Source organism: Urocampus carinirostris, chromosome 10, assembly GCF_059441175.1.
Source record: "Urocampus carinirostris isolate Australia breed hairy pipefish chromosome 10, RoL_Ucar_1.0, whole genome shotgun sequence".
In the NCBI taxonomy this organism is placed as follows: domain Eukaryota; kingdom Metazoa; phylum Chordata; class Actinopteri; order Syngnathiformes; family Syngnathidae; genus Urocampus; species Urocampus carinirostris.
This window is the reverse complement of record NC_142358.1, coordinates 37,679,630-37,699,147: the sequence shown is the minus strand read 5'-3', so window position 1 is coordinate 37,699,147 and position 19,518 is coordinate 37,679,630. Positions and strand designations below refer to the sequence as shown.

General features: G+C 40.9%; 1 protein-coding gene across 2 annotated transcripts in view; it reads left to right on the top strand.

Moving 5' to 3' along the window:
- The window catches only part of lrfn1 (leucine rich repeat and fibronectin type III domain containing 1), a 393,123-nt gene that overhangs the window by 212,815 nt on the left and 160,790 nt on the right, over positions 1 to 19,518 (top strand). For both annotated transcript variants that reach the window (XM_088345470.1, XM_088345471.1), the window contains exon 3: positions 11,222 to 11,281. The gene's annotated coding sequence lies outside the window, so the exon portion shown is untranslated. The remainder of the gene's footprint in view (positions 1 to 11,221; positions 11,282 to 19,518) is intronic.

The following is a 19,518-nucleotide window of genomic DNA, read 5'->3' as shown; positions in this document are numbered from 1 at the left end:
TCCCCCTTGTCTTATAACATTATCTACTCTGTTCCTTTATCTTCTTGCTCATACCTCACTATGAATGTGTAAAACTGGAGTGTCATGCCCAATTTCGTTGTCACAATATGTTAGCCCATTTGTAGCAATGACAATAAAGGTATATTCTATTCTATTCTATTCTATTCTAATGACTTCCGACCCCCCAGTACTCCAGGTCAAAACATTCAAGTTGTATATGTATGTTACCGTAAATTCCGGACTATAAGCCGCTACTTTTTTCCCAAACGTTCAACCCTGCGGCTTATTCAGTGATGCGGCCAATTTATGTAATTCTTCTAACGGCCGCTAGCGGCGCTCGAGTACAAAAGGTAAGATTTAGACCGTTGGAATATATGCGCCGAGGAAGACTGCAACTTCTTGGCTTGTGCATAAATTAAATTAGCGTAAACCCTTACCTTTGGAAATATACACTTTTTTCCTTGGATTACTTTCAACGGGACCCGGATTCTGCCACGGCGCCCAATTGGCCCCACCCATGGACACCAGCTACAGTTTTGTCACTTTGTATTTTCTATCTGTACTTTTTAGCTCTCGTTTTTGATTGCAATACATATTCAGTGGCCAAATAATACACACTGTCCCTTTTAAGATGGGCAACATTGACTGTTAAATGAAAAATAAAATAAATATTAAATATTTTAGCCCAAAATCGCCTAAAATGGTACAAGTTAAAAAAAAATTGTGAGTGTCTGTTTTGTGGCGGTGACAAAAAAAAAATGACACTCTGGTTTCGACTTTCTTGATTGGACAGAGACAAAAAATTACAGGGAGCCGTTGAGCCATCCTAGGAAACTGCCGCTTTTGTAATTGAACTCATCGAAAAAAATTACAGCTATTCTTATTCCCGGAGGAGTGAAACATGTGTTTTGTCTGTCTCGTGTACCAGCTCAAATCAGACATCTCTTTGAGAACAAAAAAAAAAAAAAAAAAAAAAAAAAAAAAAACTAGAACACAATGCATTTGTTCTCTCAGGCGAGCAAAAGAGCATTTTAAATAAGATACCGGTTGTCAGTCTGTCGAATGTTACCGGTAGTTGTTTTTTATCTTAGAATTGAATGTTATAAAAGTATCAGTGTCGGTTCAAAATTAGTACTTCAAAAGGTATCGGCCAAAAAGTGGCACCGCTTATCCTCAGTAGGGTCCCGGGTGTGGTGGAGCCCATCCCAGCTATCACCAGGCAGTGGGCAGGGGGACACCCTGAACTGGTCGCAGGGCACACAGGGACAGACAACTCACTCACTCACTCATTTACACTTGGACCGGCCAAATAACCTGACATGCATGTTTTTGGAACGTGGGAGGAAACCCACGCAAGCGCAGGGAGAACATGCAAACTCCACACAGGAAGGTTTGATCCTGTGACCTCAGAACTGTGCCACACACACACACACACACACAATTACCGCCCTGGTATAGAACATGCATGTACATAATAATGTGAATAGGTGATACCTCTATATAGGAGATTAATTTGTTCCCGTATCGAGAGTGAATTTTACCAATATGAAATAACTGAAAACCAACTTATCCGTTCCTGGCCTCCAAAAATCACTTAAGTTAACCCTAATCATATATATAAAATTTTCCCGATCATTAAAACACATAGAAATAGTAATTCGACATGAAAATACAGTAATAACATAAATACGATGATAATAACGAAGTAAAATGTTGTCAGGACCGGGACAGGGTACAGGGAACAGAACCCACTCGCGTAACGTTACTCAGTTTATTGGGGAGAAGAGGAATGAGTGCACACTCGATCCGGGGATCGTTGTTCGCGGAAGTAGATTGATTGGAACGAGGAAGTGGTCAAAATCAAACAGATCGGGGCGAGAACGAAACAGGAGCAAAACACAGGCAAAAACGGAGATTAACAGGTCTTGGCAAAAACAAAAGCAATAACACAGGCAAAACAGGGATTCACAGGGTTTGGCAAAACAAGAGCAAAAACAGGGATTCACAGGGCTTGACCTATCACAACACAGTCTAGCAGACGTCCCGACACTAGGCGACTCACAAGACAGCGTTTAAGTAGTCAGATAGCAATCTGTCAACGCGTTTCAGCTGGTGTCCATGGGCGGGGCCAATTGGGCGCCGTGGCAACCCTGACAGAACCTGGCGCCACACGGCGGGGACCAATTGGGCGCCATGGCAACCGTGACAAATGTGAGTTTATTATGAGCACCTACCATGGAGTGTCAGACCCCAAATAGACGGTAGACCCAAACGCGTAAGGTTTTCACACCAAGCTTTATTTACGGAAGCGGAGCAGTCATGCAGGGGAACTCAAACACAAGCGATTCAGCGATCGCTGGGCATAAAAAGTGGGGCAGAGAAGTCAAGCACGGGAAAACAGGAAGCCAGGGACAGTCGAGCAGGATACCGGACGGGACAGACGGGATCGATGCAGGATACAGAATAACTGGGCTTGGATCAGGAATTGATACAGGATAGAGGACAGACGGGATCAATAATGAGCAGGATACCTGACAGGACGGGACAGACGGGAAAGATACCGGATACAGGACAATCGGGCTTGGATGAGGAATCGATACAGGATAGAGGACAGACGGGATCAATAATGAGCAGGATACCTGACAGGACGGGACAGACGGGAAAGATACCGGATACAGGACAATCGGGCTTGGATGAGGAATCGATACAGGATAGAGGACGGACGGGATGCATACAGGATATTGAATATTTCGGGAACAGAATGTTTGCCTTGCGAGTTCGGAGGTTCATCGACGGACTTACAAGGAGTGAATGAGAGCAGTGAGTTGAAATAGGAGATGATGTTGGCAAGCTGTTTGGATTTATTTTCATTTTGTTTCTGTGGCATTTGATGTTAGTTTTGCCGGAGATCAAAGAGATCAAAGCCAGGAGAGAAAGCTTACCACGTGTTGTGAGTCATAATTGTATTCATGTTTAGTTTTTTTTGTCTTTTATATTTGGTATTGGAGTAATTCAAAAGTAATTGAAAGTAATCCAGTTAAAGTAACCCTACCCAACCCTGGTGTACAGTAACTTTAGGTTCATGTACATTACAGCACAGTTATTGAATTTCCTTTTTTTGTGGTGCTATTTTATTGTTTCAATTTTTATTTTTATTCACTCCCTTTTGCACTTTTAGCTGGACTCGCAACATTTTCGCTATCTAAAAGATTTGTTTCTTCCTTCTTATTCCCGAAGGAACGGAACATTTTGTGTATTATCTCAAGTCCCACATTACTTTGAGAAGATCTCATCTCATCTCATTAGCCGTACCGCTTATCCTCATTAGGGTCGCGGGGGGGCTGGAGCCCATCCCAGCCATCTCCGGGCAGTGGGCAGGGGACACCCTGAACTGGTTGCCAGCCAATCGCAGGGCACACGGGGACAGACAACTCACTCGCTCATTCACACCTAGGGACAATTTGGACCGGTCAATTCACCTGAAATGCATGTCTTTGGAATGTGGGAGGAAACCGGAGTGCCCGGAGGAAACCCACGCAAGCACGGGGAGAACATGCAAACTCCGCACAGGAAGTCTGGAGCTGGATTTGAACCCACGACAGGTTCCCATGACATGAACTGTGCCGCACAAGTGCTAACCACTGCGCCGCCGTGCTGCTTCACTTTGAGAAGATAATAATTTGAAATAAAAATACTTAAACGGAACTCAAATAGCATGCATTAATACCATTGTGACCTAGCTGTACAATAACTCTGAAATATTGCATTGGAATGTAAGATATATATAATTTCTCACTCTCCAGCTGCTGAATGAGAGCAAATCAGTGAAGTGAGCCACTTCCATCAACGTCCCTGATTTTCGCTTGTGCCAAAGAGCGTTGCAAAGTAGGCCACAGAGTTGAGTTAGTCCCCACATGGAATAAGAAACTGTTTTTTCGAGTTTTCTATTTTTTTTCCCCTATTTCCTCACATTTCCATGCATGGAAATGAGCTCTATGTGTTTATAACCGAATATCTTAGTCCTTTTTTAACTGATACTTCATATGTGTGGGGGGAAAAGCCAATTCTGCAATAAACTATGTTGTTTGTACACAGGGTTTGGGTAGGGTTACTTTAACTGGATTACTTTCAATTACTTTTGGATTACTCCAATACCAAATATTCTAATAAAGTACAAAAGAAACTAAATATGAATTAAATTACTAAATTTTGTGCAGGCTTGGGGAGTAACCGAATACATGGAACGGCAAAAATGATGTTGGCAAGCTGTTTGGATTTATTTTCATTTTGTTTCCGTCGCATTTTATGTTAGTTTTGCCGGAGATCAAAGAGATCAAAGCCAGGAGAGAAAGCTTACCACGTGTTGTGAGTCATCATTTGATTCATATTTAGTTTATTTTGTCTTTTATTAGCATATTTGGTATGGAGTAATCCAAAAGTAATTGAAAGTAATCAAGTTAAAGTAACCCCACCCCACCCTGTTTGCCGGAGATCAAAGAGATCAAAGCCAGGAGAGAAAGCTTACCACGTGTTGTGAGTCATCATTGTATTCATATTTAGTTTCTTTTGTCTTTTATTAGCATATTTGGTATGGAGTAATCCAAAAGTAATTGAAAATAATCAAGTTAAAGTAACCCTACCCCACCCTGTTTGCCGGAGATCAAAGAGATCAAAGCCAGGAGAGAAAGCTTACCACGTGTTGTGAGTCATCATTTTATTCATATTTAGTTTCTTTTGTCTTTTATTAGCATATTTGGTATGGAGTAATCCAAAAGTAATTGAAAGTAATCAAGTTAAAGTAACCCTACCCAACCCTGTTTGCCGGAGATCAAAGCCAGGAGAGAAGGCTTACCACGTGTTGTGAGTCATCATTTTATTCATATTTAGTTTCTTTTGTCTTTTATTAGCATATTTGGTATGGAGTAATCCAAAAGTAATTGAAAGTAATCAAGTTAAAGTAACCCTACCCAACCCTGTTTGCCGGAGATTAAAGAGATCAAAGCCAGGAGAAAAAGCTTACCATGTGTTGTGAGTCATCATTATATTCATATTTAGTTTCTTTTGTCTTTTATTAGCATATTTGGTATGGAGTAATCCAAAAGTAATTGAAAGTAATCAAGTTAAAGTAACCCTACCCAACCCTGTTTGCCGGAGATCAAAGAGATCAAAGCCAGGAGAGAAAGCTTACCACGTGTTGTGAGTCATCATTATATTCATATTTAGTTTATTTTGTCTTTTATTAGCATATTTGGAATGGAGTAATCCAAAAGTAATTGAAAGTAATCAAGTTAAAGTAACCCTACCCAACCCTGTTTGCCGGAGTTCAAAGAGATCAAAGCCAGGAGAGAAAGCTTACCACGTGTTGTGAGTCATCATTATATTCATATTTAGTTTATTTTGTCTTTTATTAGCATATTTGGAATGGAGTAATCCAAAAGTAATTGAAAGTAATCAAGTTAAAGTAACCCTACCCAACCCTGTTTGCCGGAGATCAAAGAGATCAAAGCCAGGAGAGAAAGCTTACCACGTGTTGTGAGTCATCATTTTATTCATATTTAGTTTCTTTTGTCTTAGCATATTTGGTATGGAGTAATCCAAAAGTAATTGAAAGTAATCAAGTTAAAGTAACCCTACCCAACCCTGTTTGCCGGAGATCAAAGCCAGGAGAGAAAGCTTACTACGTGTTGTGAGTCATCATTTTATTCATATTTAGTTTCTTTTGTCTTTTATTAGCATATTTGGTATGCAGTAATCCAAAAGTAATTAAAAGTAATCAAGTTAAAGTAACCCTACCCCACCCTGTTTGCCGGAGATCAAAGCCAGGAGAGAAAGCTTACTACGTGTTGTGAGTCATCATTTTATTCATATTTAGTTTCTTTTGTCTTTTATTAGCATATTTGGTATGCAGTAATCCAAAAGTAATTAAAAGTAATCAAGTTAAAGTAACCCTACCCCACCCTGTTTGCCGGAGATCAAAGCCAGGAGAGAAAGCTTACTACGTGTTGTGAGTCATCATTTTATTCATATTTAGTTTCTTTTGTCTTTTATTAGCATATTTGGTATGGAGTAATCCAAAAGTAATTGAAAGTAATCAAGTTAAAGTAACCCTACCCCACCCTGTTTGCCGGAGATCAAAGAGATCAAAGCCAGGAGAGAAAGCTTACCACGTGTTGTGAGTCATCATTTTATTCATATTTAGTTTCTTTTGTCTTTTATTAGCATATTTGGTATGGAGTAATCCAAAAGTAATTGAAAATAATCAAGTTAAAGTAACCCTACCCAACCCTGTTTGTACATAATCAATTAATCCATCTATTGTTTTTTCAATCATTTAATTAATAGGATTCTACCCATTGGCTGGAGCCCCCCCGTGACCCTACTGAGGATAAGCGGTGCAGATAATGGATGGATGGATTCTATCCATGTACTGTGGATTCTGGGAATCAAAATTAATTCATTCTGAGGTGGGGATGGCAAAGCAAAATTCAAGTATTGGGAGGGATAGAAAACCCATGGCTTCCGTACTTGACTTCCGAATGTAAACATTTAATAAAAACATTATCTCTAGTGAATTCTATTTACGTATACTATATGTGCCTCTGATTAAACATTAAAATTAAACATACACGTAAAGTAAAAAATGAGATTGTATCTACTTTTTGTGTGACAGGACTTGAGCTGGTAAAGTGGAGTTAGTGGGTGGATGCAGAGGCGGAAAGAGACGGTAGATTCAAATTAAATTGTTATTCCACCTTCAAGAATTATCATACCCTTAGAAGACTTTGAGACTTTAATCACTCTCTTATTCTTCCAAACGTTGATTGGTTACAGCCATTTTCCTTATCCAGTAATGTGTGTTCCTTAATCGCATTTCTTGATACATAGCAAGCTTTGGCTTCATGGTTGTGATTTTTTTGCTTATGCCTTTAGCACGAGTCTTGGGACCTATACAAAATTGAGTACCAGAAATATAGTATTGTATCACCAATGTACAGTCTTTATAAATCACAAGATATTTTGAACTGAATGAAAAATGGGAAAGGCATTATGGGAAGTAGTTCAGACAGTATCATTGTAGTATTTTAATGATGCCGTGACTCAAACCGATATCAATAGCACATAAGCATCTTAGAAACGTAGCTTGTCATTTTTTTGTTTGGACATATTACGTTTTTGGACATGCAAAATACATTATTGTTGATGTCATATGGTAGGGTAAATGCCATAAGGAGGACAGAAAAAAAACATCTAATTCCACACCATGAAGCGAAAACTCCGTCCGGTGAGGTCGCGCTATCCCAAATGGTCTACTGGGTACTCTAAATAATTGTGGAAAATATTTGTTATTTTTATTTTTTTATTTTTGTTCTCTATTTACTTTTTTTCTTTTGTTTCTTTCTTTTCTTTTATTCAGGCTTTTTTCTGAATTTTTTCTTCTTTTTTCTCTTCTTTTTGTCTGTTTTCTCAGCTTTTCAGTACTTTTTCATTTTGGTATTTTTTTTGTTCTATTCCCCCTTCCTTTAAGTCATTTTGTGCACAATTTTACATAATATTTGGTCGTGTTGGGATTAAAGAAGCAAAAACAACCTGAAGAGCCGCTTGGGACCCAAAAGAGCCGGTTCTCTTTAATGAGCCGAGCCAAAGAAGCCGGTTCTCGAAAAACTCTACTAACTTTACTTTTCAACTTCGTTCGACATTGACTTCAAAATACCGCATTTAGAAAACCGCGTCAGGGGAACCCGTGTACTTTTACCTTCATGCACTGTAACTTTGACTTAATTCACTTCTTAATTAGCAATTTCGAGACCTGATTTTTGTGCGCTGGCCAGATTTTCTTGTGCGCTAAGAATATGCAGGCAGTGCGGGATTGCGCACGCGCGTAGCTTAGAGGGAACATTGGTCCCGTCCTGTCCTATATCTGCTCGGGCAATTGGTATCAATCTCGTTGATCTCTGGCTTCCTGTCTTTCCACGCCAGACCGTAAAATGAAAGCTTGTGTGAGAAACGTCACGCGTTTGGGTCCTGATCTTGTTCCGGTTCATGACAATTATGAGTATAATGATAACAAAAACAAGAATTATCCTATCGATTTTGTTCACGGTATTAAGAGAAATGATCTCCGAATCCATCAAACGCATCTTATAGACTACGCGTCACAATTTAGACCTGGTGTTATCTGTCAAGTCTTTCACCAAAATCTAGGCTGTGTAGCATTCGACATCTCGTTTAACATGAAACCCCGCGCTCCGATGGCCGTGACATTTTCTTCTTCTATAGATAAAAAAATCCAACAATAAAGTAACGTTATCTTCAATCCGGACGACGAAAAAGGTCATCCAGTAAATCCGGTTACTGTCGGGCTAAGTATCCGTGAAAACTGCTCCCGATGGTGTCCTTTTTAACCTCCGCGCTCGGTGTCGGACGAACGAGGCCAATTACGCTTAATGACCTGGGATGTGTGTAGCATGCATGTACATGTCGCCACGGAAACCAGAAAAGGGACGAATGAAATCCGGCAATTTTCGTACCGTTCGGTCCATTATTCAGAATCATTACCTGAAGCCTTTAGTCTGGAACCCGTTTTGTAAGCTCTAATGAAATATAGTTGATCCCCGGGATACAGCGACCCCGCCTTACAGCATTTTAACTTTACAGTGTTGAATATGTTAATTCCCCCGCCTATTTACAGCGTTTTACCCACCATACGACAACAACAGACTACTGTATTTATCAGTCTATTAGGCGCAAGTTATTTTAACGGTTATTACCGTATTTTCCGCACTATAAGGCGCACCTAAAAGTCATATTTTTTTTCAAAAGCTGACCATGCGCCTTATAATACAGTGCGCCTTATTTATGGATCAATTTTAAAATTGCAAAGTTTTCCAACTAACTTGCAGCCGCCGACTCGATTTTACCCCGAACGTGGAGTAGTCCGCGGTGTATGCTGGGATTTATATACCGGCGTTTCATTGGCTAACCAATGCGTCAATCATCATTTCAATCGATCGCTATTGGCTAAAGTTATTCGGAGCCTCGGATTGGCTAGAGGGCCGAAACAAACCCTGCAATTGGCCGAAAAAGATGTGTCAATCATCCATTAAATCGATCGCTATTGGCTGAAGTTATTCGGAGCCTCGGATATGCTAGAGGGCCAAAACAAACCCTCCAATTGGCCGAAAAATATGTGTCAATCATCCGCTACATCGATCGCTATTGGCTGAAGTTATTCAGAGCCTCGGATAGGCTAGAGGGCCAAAACAAACCCTGCAATTGGCCGAATAAGATGACTGAATAGCAAGCTTGCTAAACTTCGCCATAAAGAAACATGTTTCATTAGTCTGTATCTGTAGATATTTTACTCTCCTGGATTTACTACACTCACGGTTGTAAGAAGACCATGATTGCGTATCATTATTGAACGTGAGAACTTAGGTGAGCTATGCGGCTTTATATTTTCCCGGTATCTTGTTTTAGAACGATCTTGATGTTGCTGTGATGAGTTGAGTGAATTCAACTCAATTCCAAGTGTTTATTGTCATATGCACAGTAAAGTTGCGAGCGAAAAAGAAAATAGAAAGTAAGGAATGGTTGGCATTTCTTGAATTCCAAGACTTTAACCTTCCGAATGATATTTGAAATGACGCATTTAAGTGACATCGTACGGACACCGCATCCGCACGTGTCTACGACACGTATTTGCTTCTTTGCAAGCTTTGGGAATGTTAAGGGGGGAATCAGTTGGACTGAACTATCTGACTGTTTTGTCGACGTTCCCATTGTAGCGCCTTATCTATGGAAGATATAGGACCAAAAACTATTTTTTGGGGGTGCACCATATAGTGCGGAAAATACGGTAGTTATTATAACAGGTGTAATAATAACTTTTTTTTTTATTGAAATTCCTGCTGAAATATGTTGTATAGTTTTTGGGTAAGTGTCTTGCAATGATGAGTCCAACAGTGCCACCTGCTGGTATGTGGTAGGGTTTGTTTTGGCTTTTGACATGTGACCGGAAGGCGGGGTTTTTGGCAGTCTACAACGAGCTGCCAACGGTAAGACACGATCTTTTGGTGCTCCGCAAAAAGTTGATTTTAAACATTAAAACCACAGCTGACAAATCTCTCAACATGCACAGTAATGTGAATGATGTTGGCGAGCTGTTTGGATTTATTTTTGTTTTGTTTCTGTCGCCTTTTATGTTAGTTTTGCCGGACGTTGCATGTTGTGCTAAAATGCTAATTCCCCTTATAGAAATCTAAGAAATGGATCAAAAATTGAACCTTTGCCCCACAAGACGTGGGTTCTGATTTTGTCCTGGTTTCCTGTTGATATCTTCAGTCCGGTATTGTTCCTGTTTATTTTTGTCCCGTTTAATTTTGGGTTCCAGTTTTGTTTCAGTCTATTTTGGTCCTGTTTATTATTTTCTCCAGTTTTTGTGCCGTCTAGTATCTCCTTTAAAATATCGATATCCTGCTTTGTTGTTAATTTTGTCTATCCCTTCCTGTCCGGTATCGACCCCATCTGTCAGATATCAACTCAGGCAATTAGAATCGGTCTCGTTGGTCTCTGGCTTCCTGTCCTTCCACTCCAGACCGGCTTCCTAACGTGCATGACTCCCCATTTCCTGTAAAAATAAAAGCCTTGTGTGAGATGATGAGAGAGAGAGAGTGAGACAGAGACAAAGACAGAGACAGAGAGAGAAAAGCAAGCGAGAGACAGAGAGAGAGAGAAAAGCAAGCGAGAGAGAGAGAGACAGAGAGAGAGAGAGAGAGAGAAAAGCAAGCGAGAGAGAGAGAGAGAGAGAGAGAGAGAGAGAGAGAGAGAGAGAGAGAGAGAGAGAGAGAGAAGCACAAGTACACTGTCTTTGTTCAAGGCACCTGGCTTTGGCAACATCAAGTTGACTTATTTCAACCTGCAACTTGTTTTTCTCTTGCGCTTCTCTGAGTGTTGTCTCGCGGGCTGGATTCAATCCCTTAGCGGCCCTAATCTGGCCCGCGGGCCGCCTGTCTTACACATGTGGTATAAATAATCGTGTTGACTGGATGTCAACATAAAGCTGGCGTGTAAAATAATGACACGTCCTAAAGATAAAAAACATAAAGCCTCAGCGGCGGCCCGTGACGTGGCTACAAACGACATGATCGGTGACTCCATTAAAAATGTTTTCCCTGTTATTTGTGCCACGTACGCTAAACCGCCATTTCTTCTTCTCCCACAGACGGAATTCGCTTTCAAGTAACGCTTCGCCACCAGCAACCCGGAGCAGCACGAAAGTCGGGTGAGTCCTCAAATTGAAATTGAAATCGGGGGGGATGTACAAGCCTTCATCTCATTTCAATAGCACGATAAAGTGCAAAAGCCGCCGGGTCGCCGGCTGTCTTTGAGGCCTCATTTGCCGATTTTCCTCAAACGAGTGCAAAACAGCCTAATCAAGTAGTGCCATGCACTGATAGTTGATAACAGATAATACGCTGTGAGGCTGGGTTCTTGTTTTCAGGGAGTTTCCGTTATTACTGTTTACTCTTGATATCTCATCTCATTAGCTGTACCGCTTATCCTCATTAGGGTCGCGGGGGGCTGGAGCCCATCCCAGCTATCTCTGGGCAGTGGGCAGGGGACACCCTGAACTGGTTGCCAGCCAATCGCAGGGCACACAGGGACAGACAACTCATTCGCTCATTCACACCTAGGGACAATTTGGACCGGCCAATTCACCTGAAATGCATGTTTTTGGAACGTGGAAGGAAACCGGATGCCCGGAGGAGAACATACAAACTCCGCACAGGAAGTCTGGAGCTGGATTTGAACCCACGACAGCTTCCCATGACGTGAACTGTGCCGCACAAGCTACTCTTGATATCACTTCTCACTTTTTCCCCACCAAAATTAGATGAATTTAATTGGTTCTTAGAATAATTTTTAAGGGGAGAATTCTTATCCATCCTGACACTATTTGCACTGCTTATCCTCAGTAGGGTCACGGGGGTGCTGGAGCCCATCCCGGCCATCTCCAGGCAGTGGGCAGGGGACAACTCACTCGCTCATTCGCACCTAGGGACCATTTAAACCGGACAATTAACCTGACATGCATGCTTTTGGAAAATGGGAGGAAACTGGAGTGCCCGGAGTAAACCCACGCAAGCACGGGGAGAACATGCAAACTCCACACAGGAAGGTTTGATCCCGTGACCTTAGACGCGCTAACTACTCATCTGCCATACTGCCATGGAGAATGCTTAATTTCACTCTAAAGGAACAACGTGTGATATTTGACCGCTAGATGTTGCTTTGTTGGGCGGTGTTAACCAAAACGAGTGCTAAAAAGCACAAGGAAAAATACAAACTACGGAGACCAAAATTGATCAAACCGCATCCTTTTACTTTATTTTTTTCTGGACCAGCCTTTCACATGGGTTTTGTTTTTTGGGGGTACCTATAGAATCAAGATGGCCGACGATCATGTCAGCTTCCTCTAGATGAGCCTCATGTCATTTTGATTGAATCCATATTTCTAGATATATAAGTATTTTTTCAGTTGTTGTTGATGTTGTCATTTATTGTGAATATGCATTACAAACAATTTCTCAAAACGTGTAAAATAGGAAAACAAATGAGGAAGACACATAAACTAGAAAACAAAGGAGTGAACAAATATATATATATATATATATATATATATATATATATACTGTATACATTTTCATATACATACATACAAATGTACATGTCTATATATACACCGACATACATACAGTGAAGAAATCATGGAGGGGTCTGAAATTTTCATCCTAGGTGCATGTCCACCATGAGAGAGATAAACTAAAAAGAAAAATCCAGAAATCACAATGCATGATTTTTTTTTTTTACAATTTATTTGTGTGATATACCACTTGTGATGCCTCTTCTCAATCTTTCTTATTTCCCTTGTGCTGAGGTTGGGTTTTTTCCTTGCCCGCATGTTGGTTTAAGATCAGGGGATGTTGTCATTGCAACCTGTGCAGTCCTTTGAGACAGTTTGTGATTAATGGTGTTGGGAATTAAATATCAAAATAAATTGTTCGAATTAGTTATCTGACTCCATTAACCAAACACAACCTACATTCACCCAACAATTTATGCACGCTCGTTTCTTGGCGGAAAAGATGAACAGGAAAGCCGACATTTCCACACGGGGCAGATTTAATTTCATTAATACCATAACTAAGTGTACTCCATCGAAAATGGCCAAATTAGTGTCGTTGGAGTCTCTGGGAAGCCCTCTTCTGAAGTCCTTTAGTTCTCTTCTTATTGGCCATCTTCTCCTCGAACAATGGCATGCCGACTCCTCCCATGGGCGCACCAATGAAGCCCCTGGGCTTCACCATCTCTGAGAAGAGCATCGCGATGTCTGGAAAACTCAAAACAACACGGATCGTTTCTAGGTCATCAGGGCATTGTTCTCAAAACAAAGCCTGCCGTCCTCCGTATGGATGTGCTGATTATCTTATCAGCAGTACGTCCCGTTCTGTAAACAACATCTTCCACCACTCATGCCTGCCCTGAACTTTCACTGCTAATTGAATAAAGGCACAGTCAGTAAATAACTACAGCATTAAACTCAATAAGTGTAACTTGTATTCAATCATATAAAATCCTTTATAGTCAAATGTATAAAATCATTATGGTTATACAAATAAATGACAGTACTTGAATAACATTTTGGCTACTCTGTGTTTTTCATTCCCTGAAATTGACCCCAAAACATCGCCCTTTGTTTAGTTTCTAGAATCTGTTGGGGATTTCCAGGGTACATTTCAGCATGGGAGAGCAATCCAGAGCTCCATCATCATCCCATGGCCAATGAGCGCCACCATTTAGAGTTGGCCAACCATCTGTTTGGGAAGCCTGCTTCCCATCGAGACTCGTTCAGGTGAATTCCCATTTAGGAGTTTGCCAAATTATGACTACAATTTGTGGAATCTGGTCCAAATTGTTCATTTTAACAATCTCAAAATGACATCCTAGGAGGCCTTGAAAAATACACAGACTGCGCACCACAATTTAGACATAACACAAGAATTCTCTTGACCTGTTTGCATTATTATTGATATGTTGCAAAGCATTGTGGGACTTATGTATAACTGAGACCAATGATACACATAAACTCTAGCTTACATGCAACAAAGCTTTGAGACATTTCTGTTTTTTTTCTGCCCCTCTAGTGATAATGTAAAGTACATTTTTAGTGGATCCAACAGTTGTATCCATCCATGTGTTGTGTAAGTCCATGCTTCTAAAAAGTCAAATCTTGCACACCTTGTAAAAAGACATGACATAGCAATGGAGCCCACTTTTGGTGCAGGAACAAACAAGTGAGACGTATGTATGTAATCATCCTGTATTTAAAGGAACAGTGTGTATTATTTAGCACCTCCTAGTGGTAAAAAACAATTAATTCATTAAAAAGTAAGTGAAAATACATGAACTATCAGACGGACGTTTTTTAAATACTCGTAGGTTGAGATATTTGCATTTATTTGCATGAAATGAGCCTCATCTTGCTGCTACGGGTACCCGAAAAAGCCGAAATATCGCCAAAGGCTGTTAAAAATGAGTTGAAGAAAAATGTGTTGTTTGGTTTATTTGAGCTTCCATAGTTTGTATTCTTCTTTTTAGCACTCATTCTTGGTCACGCGACATAATAGTAGTCATTTAGTCGTCAAATCATCATCATCATCATCAGCTGCACCGCTTATCCCCAGTAGGGTCGCGGGGGTGCTGGAGCCCATCCCAGCAATCATCGGGCAGTGGGCAGGGGACACCCTGAACTGGTTGCCAGCCAATCACAGGGCACTCAGGGACAGACAACTCGTTCGACAATCCACCTGAAATGAATGTCTTTGCAATGTGGGAGGAAACCGGAGTGCCCGGAGGAAACCCACGCAAGCACGGGGAGAACATACAAACTCCGCACAGGAAGTCCGGTAGCTGGATTTGAACACACGCAGGAGGTTCCCGAGACCTTAGAACTGTGCCGCACACGCGCTAACCGCTGCGCTGCCCTAGTCGTCAAATATTACTATTTTAAAGAATTTCTGGTTGGCTTTATTTCTAATACAGAGTTTTCAAAGCGGCTTTAAAGGGACACTGTGTAATATTTGACCACTAGGTGTTGCTCTATTGTCTAGGGCAACGAAAAACTGTGGAAACAACGTATATTTTCGAAATGATGTTGCACATTCTTGCTATTGTGATTGGATTCCTTGCAAATGGCGTGTAACGGGGCTTATTTGTTGATTCAGTTATTTAAACCTTTCTCAACTGGTGGGTCAGGACCAAAAAAGTCTGTCATGGACCATTTATAGTGGGTCTTAAGCCTTTGATTTGCCAAAATAATGCTAACATACAGTACATAGTTTATTTTCAATGGTCCTTTACAAGGACGTTACAGGTCATTTTATAACTTGCTGCACACATTGAAGCCTATAACACATTTCATCTTGTTTACCTCACCTTCCGGTTCAATGCATATTTCAGATCTTATACACACACTCCCTCGAACACAGCTGAGTCTCTTTGCACAGCCTTTACACGAGCCACACCGCATCTCATTCCCGAGCTCTGTGACACATAGATTAAGCCGTAAATACCAACACACGTCCGCGCTGCTTTTTATGCAACATGGTCGTTTGCAAAACACGCTTGCACACTTTCGTTGGTGATCCGAAAATCCGGACTATAGAGCGCACCTGATTATAAGCCGCACCCACCACATTTTAAGAGAATAACCGCTTTTGTACTTACACAAGCCGCACCTGTACATAAGCCGCATGGGCCCACATTACATCATGTAACACAATCACAAAATTAACCCAAACCCTGACCCGCGATTGTAACTGAATATAATGTACACAGTCCAAAAACCACAGCCGGCAAAATGAACGGAAAATGATACCGGTACTTAAGATTTAATGCAGACCTGCAGAGTCCGGGTCCCGTTGAGAATATTCTAAGGAAACAAAATGTATATTTCCAAAGGTAAGGTAGGAAAAATATGTATCCACTATTGTCCGCTGTGTCCACAAACACGTCTCACCTTTACTCCACTTCCCATCAGCCCCCGTTTTTGATTCGCCCGCGGAAAACATACCAGAATAAGTCTCTAAAATAAATACGTTACAAAAATATACAGTTGCAAAAACATATTATACATGGTTACACATATTTACAAAGAAAGACGGTATACCGAGAGAGTTTTCAAAGCTTTAAAAATAATATTATAACTTTCATCCCAAATTGTGCCTGTGAAGGGTAGCAAAACGCTACTAGGAACACGCTCGCAACACAGTAAACAGGTTTGTTAAAAAAAATATACGGTACATGTAGAAATCACGGTAAACCGTCCTCATCCTCCTCCTTTTATCTGACGTCATCTAAGTCGTCTTCCCCAGTATGGGAAAGAGGCTTTGTCATATAGACGTCGTCCCACGCTCCCCTATTCAAATACACGCTAGCAAAACACTCGCAAAGTTTACGTGCAGTAGCTCTGTTTCCTTCTTTAACAGACTGCTCGATTGTCTTTAGCTTGAAAGCTGCGTCATGTGCCTTTCTTATTGCAATTTACTTGGTGAGGATATGTCTACGCTAATTTAAATTGTGCACAAACTAAGAAGTTGCAGTCTTCCTCGGCGCATATATTCCACCGGTCTAAATCTTACCTTTTGTACTCTAGCGCCGCTGGCAGCTATTAGAAAAATTACATAAATTGGCCGCATCACTGAATAAGCCGCAGGGTTGAACGTTTGGGAAAAAAGTAGCGACTTATAGTCCGGAATTTACGGTAAATATGAATAGAATGACTCTATTTTGTGCAGGCTTGGGGAGTAACTGAATACATGGAACGGCAAAAATGTTAGCAAGCTGTTTGGATTCTTTTTCATTTTGTTTCTGTGGCATTTTATGTTAGTTTTGCCGGAGATCAAAGCCAGGAGAGAAGCTTACCACGTGTTGTGAGTCATCATTTTATTCATATTTATTTTCTTTTGTCTTTTATGAGCATATTTGGTATCTGAGTAATCCAAAAGTAATTGAAAGTAATCCAGTTAAAGTAACCCTACCCAACCCTGCTAACTATCGACTTCTCCATTTCTGGAATTTTTCTTTTCTGTCTGTCGCTCGCTCTTTGAATTTATCCACTCTATCTCTTTCTTCCTCCCCCCTCTCTCTTCCTGTCTTTCACTCCCTCTCTATCTGTCACTCTCTATTTCCTAGTATCTCTTTCTGTTTAACGCTGCCCCTCTCTGTATGTCTCTTTATCTATCTCTGTCCCTCTCCAGTCCTCCATTTCCCTATCTGTCTCTCTTGCTGTCGATTTTTCTGTCCATTTATTCCGCTCTCTATCTTTCCATTTCCCTCCGTATTTCAAGCTCTACTGTATTGCTCTTCCTCTCTTCGCTTGCTCCAACTCACTCTTCTCCTTTGTCTATGTGTTATTCTCTATTTTGTTGTCCATCAAATTATCTCTATATAATTCTATTTATCCCTTTTTGTATTCCTCTACTGTATCTTGATCCATCTTTATGTCTCTCTCTCTGGGTTTGTCTGTCTATCTCCCTGTCTGCCGGTCTGTCTGGCTATCTCCCTGTCTATATCCCTGTCTGTCTGTCCGTCTCCTTGTCTGTCTGTCTGTCTGTCTGTCTGTCTGTCTTTCTAGTCCCTCAATCTCTATCTTTTGGCCCTCAATCTCTATCTTTTGTCCCTCAATCTCTATCCGTTGTCCCTCAATCCCTATACTTTGGCCCTCAATCTCTATACTTTGGCCCTCAATCTCTATACTTTGGCCCTCAATCTCTATACTTTGGCCCTCAATCTCTATACTTTGGCCCTCAATCTCTATACTTTGGCCCTCAATCTCTATACTTTGGCCCTCAATCTCTATACTTTGGCCCTCAATCTCTATACTTTATCCCTCAATCACTATCTGTTGTCCCTCAATCACTATCCGTTGTCCCACAATCACTATACTTTGTCCCTCAATGTCTATACGTTTCCCCTCAATCTCTATCCTTTGTCCCTCAATCTCTATACTTTGTCCCTCAATCTCTATACTTTGCCCCTCAATCTCTATACGTTGTCCCTCAATCTCTATACTTTGTCCCTCAATCTCTATACTTTGCCCCTCAATCTCTATACGTTGTCCCTCAATCTCTATATGTTGTCCCTCAATCACTATAATTCCTCCCTCAATCACTATACTTCCTCACTCAATCACTATACTTTGTCCCTCAATCACTATACTTTGTCCCTCAATCTCTATACTTTGTCCCTCAATCTCTATACTTCGTCCCTCAATCGCTATAAATTGTCCCTCAATCGCCATACGTCTTCCCTCAATCAATATACGTCGTCCCTCAATCGCTATACGTCGTCTCTCAATCGCTATACGTCATCCCACAATCGCTTTACGTCGTCCCTCAATTGCTTTATGTTGTCCCTCAATCGCTATACTTCGTCCCTCAATCGCTATACTTCGTCCCTCAATCGCTACACTTTGTCTCTCAATTACTATACTTTGTCCCTCAATCTCTATAATTTGTCTCTCAATCTCTATCATTTGTCCCTCAATCTCTATAATTTGTCCCTCAATCATTATACCTTGTCCCTCAATCTCTAAACTTTGTTCCTCAATCACTGTACTTTGTCCCTCAATTACGATACTTTGTCCCGCAATCTCTATGCCCTGTCTCCTCTCAATTTCCATGCCCTGTCTCTTCTCAACCTGTTGTACCCTGTCTCTTCTCAATCTCTATACTTTCACTCCTCTCAATCTGTATGCTCTTTTTCTCCCTCCCTCTTGCTTTAAAATATAAAGCAGCTGTGCCTGTCATGGCTAGCTGCAGATTTTCTATCAAGTTTTCTCCGAAGTCGCACCCGAGGGTTAGTTACATGTTTGATGCGGCAGATTAAATTTGAAGTTTCGATTTGTTTGGGTTGCAGAGGTTTGTTTACTTGAGGTGAAGTAGGTTGAGTGTTAACACTCAGCCAATGCTGGTGGCGGCTGCATGCCTCAGCGGGTATCACTGCTCATCTCGCAAACGGGGATTAGGGTTCAAATATTGGTCAGGACGGACCACCCAACCATAGGAATCAGGCGGGTTGGGAAGGTTAATCAATTTAAACTGTTTCCAAACACATCATAACAGTCACTTGCAGTGGCAACCACTGACAAAAGAAAAGGAAAATTGCTTATTTTTCCCATAAATCATAGGTAAAATGACCACCACAGTTTTCCTCAAACCCATTGTTTGTTAGGTTGAATTAAAAAAATGTACAGTACAGTATAATTTGTTTTCAATACATCATTAAAGAGCATCAGAACATAGAACTAATACATGTTAAAATTAGGTTCACACAAAAAAGAAAGAAAACCGATCCAATGACGTCTGCTTTTGACGCATATTCAACACTTTTTCCGGGTGATTCTTTTCCACAATCGTTGTGGAATTTTGTAAAAATGTCTTTAATTTCGGATGATGG